The sequence below is a fragment of the Triticum urartu genome, chromosome 3 (genome assembly GCF_003073215.2).
Source record: "Triticum urartu cultivar G1812 chromosome 3, Tu2.1, whole genome shotgun sequence".
Classification (NCBI taxonomy): Eukaryota; Viridiplantae; Streptophyta; class Magnoliopsida; order Poales; family Poaceae; genus Triticum; species Triticum urartu.
Window position 1 is genome coordinate 323,345,984 of NC_053024.1, and position 5,583 is coordinate 323,351,566.

The following is a 5,583-nucleotide window of genomic DNA, read 5'->3' on the forward strand; positions in this document are numbered from 1 at the left end:
CTTGAGTGGTAACATTATCTTTGCCCCCATGAATTTGTCATTCACACCGACCATGAAACTCTTAAGTACCTTAAGGGTCAAACAAAGTTGAACAAGCGTCATGCTAAGTGGAGTGAATTCATTGAGTCATTTCCTTATGTCATCAAATACACTAAAGGTAAGGAAAATGTTGTCGCCGATGCGCTTTCCCGCAAATGCATGCTTGTCACTAAACTTGAGTTGGATGTCATTGGTTTTCTGCACATAGAAGACTTGTATGCGCATGATCCTACTTTTTCTATCCCTTATGCCAAATGTTTTACGCATACATCTTGGGAACGCTATTACATCAAATATGATTACCTTATGAGAGCTAACAAACTATGTATTCCCGAGTCTTCTCTTCATTTTTTAATTTTGCAAGAATCTCATGGAGGAGGACTAATGGGACACTTTGGACACGACAAGACATTTGCCACGCTCTCCAAGAACTACTATTGGCATAAGATGTTCCGCGACATCTCATGCTTCACCAACCGATGCTCTACATGTCGCAAAGCTATGTCTAAAGATCAATCCTGTGGTCTCTATATGCCACTTCCAATTCTGTATCACTCATGGGAAGATATTAGTATGGACTTTGTGCTTCGATTGCCTAGAACTCGAACTGGAAAAGATTCCATGTTTGTTGTTGTGGACCGATTTTCTAAAATGGATCATTTCATTCCATGCAACAAGATAGACAATGCTTCACATGTTGCAAACCTTTTTTGTAGGGAAATTTTGCGCCTACATGGAGTGCCAAACATGATTGTCTCAGACCACGACGTCAAGTTCTTGAGCTACTTTTGGAAGACCTTATGTGCCAAGCTCGGAATCAAGCTTTTTGTTATCTTCGACATACCATCCTCAAACCGATGGCCAAACGGAGGTGACAAACCGAATGCTCTCCACTATACTACGTGTGTTGATCAAGAAGAACATCAAGGAGTGGGAGGATTGTCTACCCATCACCGAGTACGCCTACAACCATGCAAGACATCCAACTATCGGCAAGTCCCCCTTCGAGGTCGTCTATGGTTTCAACCCGTTGTCCCCATTGGACATCCTTCCTCTACCATTACAAGAGCGCATCAACCTAGAGGCAAGTGCACGAGTGAACTACCTCAAGAAGATGCATGAATGTCGGATTTCGGGCTCTACAAACCCTGGATAGATTCGAACTCTGGGGTGCGTGCGAAGAACTCGACCTCCCCAGTCTGCCAACCCGTTGATCCCATGGCCTAGCTCGACGAACTAAAAGGAAAGAGGGCACAACAGTTTACCCAGGTTCGGGCCACCTTGCGATGTAAAACCCTACTCTACTTTGTGGTTGATTGGCCTCGAGGTGCGATGAGGATGAACTAGTACAGTGGAAGAATGACCTCAGGAGGTGTGTTCTAGAGCTGGTGGGGGAGAGGGTGATCTGAATGATCTGGATCCCTCTCTCCGGTGGTGGCTAGGTCCTATTTATAGTGCCGTTCGCCCTCTTCCCAAATGAAGGCGAGAAGGGATCCCACAATGGCCAAATTCGAAGGGAGACAACTAGTACATCTTATCCTAACAAAAGTAGTCTTCGTCTGCAAAGCCTCTGGTCGCAACGTCGTGGTGGGCTCAGGGATGACCTCTGTCCTGCCGTCCTGGCGGTCTTGGTCTTGTTGCATGGGAACGGAAACCTTTGGCTGATTCCTCGGGACTCCGTGCCTCTTCTTGCCTCTTTAGCACCAAAGAGGAAACTACTGTCCTACGCCCGCTAGCGCCCGCCTGGCCTTGGTCGTCACGGCTCACGTCATCTGAACCTCATGAGGTGAAGCTTGCATAGAAATCTCTGCTCCTCAGGAGCCAGCCTGAGGAGGCCGCTCGTTCTGGAGGTCTTGGTGTCGTCCGCCTCGTGAGACTTGGCCCCTCGTGAGTGTCTTGAGTTGTTGATGATGAAGGTGGGTCATACCAGGACGTCGATGGAGCCACGTCGTGGGCCGCAGGCAAGCAAGTCTAGGTACCTCCGTTCCCAGAACGCTGAAAGTAGCCCCCGGGCCCAAGGCGTGCTCGAATTGGCTTTGAGGCAAAACCAAAGGGTAAGTCCAGAGCACCACAGACCCTAACCGCCTGCGGCCTTAGTTGACGTGTGGCGATTGATGGAACGTGGGTGTCTCCACTTCCCCATGCTGCCTCAGCAACCATTCGACTTGACAAGAGCCTACTGCATGCAGATAAAGATCGTCATTGCATGGGATCATGGATACCGGTGATAGGCCTCCCTCAGGCTATAAATGAGGGGGAGGGGGGAAGCGGAGCCCCCCTCGCTCGTCTCCGTCTACTTGTTGCCTACTCCTTCTTCTTCTTCTTTATCTCGCCACCTTGGCAAAGTGCTCATGGCACTAACGAGGAAGTTCTCCGCCGCAGAGAAGGGGAAGGCCCCCAAGGATGTACTGGATTCGCCACCGCCCAAAAGGGGCCGCAGACGTCCTTGCAAGTACGCGGCGACCCAAGCAGTGGCTCCTCAGGGCCGCAGGCGCACTCCTCCAAGAGCGGGCACTGCCCCCGGCGGTCATGGCGGTGCTTCTTCTTGCGGCGGGAGACAGCAAGGACATGGTAGCCCCTGCGATGGGGAAGGCGCACCATGGTCGCCTGGCCTCCCAAGCACTGCTTCCACTCGGCGGACGCGTTCCCGGAGATTGTCGTGTGGTTGGAGAGGCCCGCTAGCACCTGGCTCCCGCTCCCGCGCTTCTTTGTGGCTGCTGATCGCGGGGATTGATGGGCTCTGGCTGGAGGCTGACGGTTGCTACAGCAGAGCCTTGTAGGCGGGGGTCGAGGTCACCGCCGCAGGCAACGTATCCTTGACCCGAGGTTGGCAGGCGTTTGCCCACGCACAGGACCTGATCAGCAGGTGCTCCCTCCACTTTAAGTACGATGGCCTCGCAACCCTCTACGTGAGGATGTTTGGGGAAGTCGGCCGCCACGCGGGGTGCTGCCCCGAGGATGGTAGCAGCGACGATGATCTTGGCCTTGGCGACGGCTGTGGCAATGACGAGGGTGAGCTAGCACTTGGCGATGGTCGCACCACCTCAAACAGCAGCAGCTCCCCCTACGGCAAGGGCACCAGCAGCTGCATCTACGATGAACCACCACGCCGTCGGGCTCGGATCGGGGAAGGCAACGGGCCATCTCGCCGTTGTGCTCTGGTGAAGTGGGAGGAAGGCTCGGACTAAGCTTCGGGCATTGCTAGGGCCTGACCTCAGGAGCTGCTGCGGCCATGAGGCCTGCTTTTGGTTTTCCTTTCCTTTCTCCTGCATTTGAAAAATGTAGAGGGCCCTGTTGGGGTGTGTAATGAACTGCGGTGCTTGAGCCACCATGTTCCGTTTGCTACTTTGATGTTGTGCCGAGATACTTGTGTTTCCACTAGATGCGATCAGGGGTAACTTAGCTCGATGTGCTTGTGGTAGTCTCCCATGTCGCGAGAGCGCACCTTGCCTGCTGTATCCCCCGAGGCTCCCTTCCCGGTGAATCAGGAGTCGCTGATCCTTAGGAGACTTTGTATAGCTACATGGTTTATCTATCTTTCTTTTTTAGGAGGCCTCACGAGGCGCCTCGTCCTACCTCGCGTGAGCCCTTGAGCGTGGGTTGGTTGTGGCTGGCACACCGCGTGGCGCTGCCCGGAGGCACAGACTTAAGAAGGTTTGCATGCCCACGAGCTCATTCGAGAGCGCCTCGCGAGTATTAAGGATGCCGAAGCTCTGTGGCAATGAGGCTTCATCGAGGTGTGTTTGTGGTGCATGCGAGCCCAAGCATACACACCTGCCTAGCCCCCATGCACGAAACGCACGAGGAGGAGCGACAGGCAACTTCCGCTCTTCCTGGGACAAGACTGGAGAAGCGAGCGAAGCAAGAGGAGAAAAATTCCAACTCGGGCGAACGAAAAAATGCGAAAACTCGAAATTTCATTCAAGAAGTAGCAAACGAGCTACAGAAAGCAAGCAAAAGAACAACCACGCCCGGCAGCTAGACTAGACTTCTCACCAGCGCGGAGCTAAGTGCTGCCACTAGGACATGGGTGGGAGCCCCCGTGAAGCCCGCGGGCGGCACGCAGGAGACTCTGCGGCGTGTACAACCCCAAATCTTTATTATGTGAGAGTGTCACAAGCGGAGACCTTCATAGGCACGGGGCCTTGCTTCATGGGTAGAACTTACGGAGGTGCTGGATGTTCCAGCCATTCTGGATGGGGATCTTGTCCTGCGTCTCCAGGCGCGTGGCGCGTGGCCTGGAGACACGGGCGATCCTGAACGGGCCCTCCCACATGGGTGAGAGCTTATGCAGCCCCTCCCTAGAGAGCAACCGTGTAAGTGCATCTAGTGCCCCTTAGTGATTTTGGTGTATTGAAGACTTATAGGTTAAGGGACTAATGCGTGTGTGAGTGTACACAGGTCTATAAGTCTATGAGGAGTTTGATATTTATAGGAAAAGTCGACCCCTAAAAATGAATATCTTCGACTGAAGATTTTGGTATTTCTGAAGACTTTCATGAAGACTTTGAAAGTGAATAAATTGGTGTGTCCGTGAAGACTTGATATTCATGCGAGGAATATGAAGCTTGAAGACTTTCATTTTCATAGTTTTGTTTTTCTCTTTCTTGAGTCATAGGAAACACCGTACTGTTAAAGGGGGTCGAGGAAATACTATGGAAAAATTTCCATGTGATGCTCAACTCAAAATCCTACACCTACCAATCCCTTCGAGTCAAGCCATTGGAAACCTCATACAGTTCAGTCAATTTCTTCAGTGACAGAGACGAAGTTCTTCTCATCTCTGAGGAATTTGTCCTGACTGAGGAGTTAGGAATTCGCCAGTGCGAATTGCCTACACAATGAGGAACATGATAGCCCTGAGGATTTGGATACTCAAAATTCCGACCGTTGATGTGCTATGCGCCAGCTGTTCCAAAATATCTATCCACCTAACGGTCATATCATTGAAGGGCATTTATGTCTTATCATGTCGGGCTGCTCCCTAGGCTATAAATAGCCGCCCCCTACAACCACTAGCTAGTTGGCTGCTCCGAGAGAAATCGACACGTGTCATTTGAGAGCAACCCATCCTCCGAGGACTTTGAGCGAAAATCATCAAGTGAGGAAAAACCAAAAACCCAAAACCCAAACACCTACAAACCCCAAGTGATTGAGCATCACTGAAGAGATTGATCCTGAGTGGATCCGTCGCTTGTTACCTTTGAAGATTGTGCTTCTTCCAGATGGTTAGGCGTCATGGTCTAGAGCATCCAAGAGGAATTGTGGATCGCCGGGTGGCCATGTTTGTGAAGGTTTGGAAGTCGCATGAAGACTTACCACGAGTGATTGGACGAGGTCTGTGTGACCTTAGTTCAAGGAGAATATGGTGAGGACTGGTGTCTTGGACTAAGTGTCCTTGACTGGGTGTCCGGGACTGTGTGTCCTCGAGTTTAAATACTCAGCCGCTCCAACCAGACGTACAACTGAGACAGCAGTTGGAACTGGTCTACCAAATCAGTGTCTTCATCGAGCTTACTGGTTCTATTTCCTAAACTCTTTCAT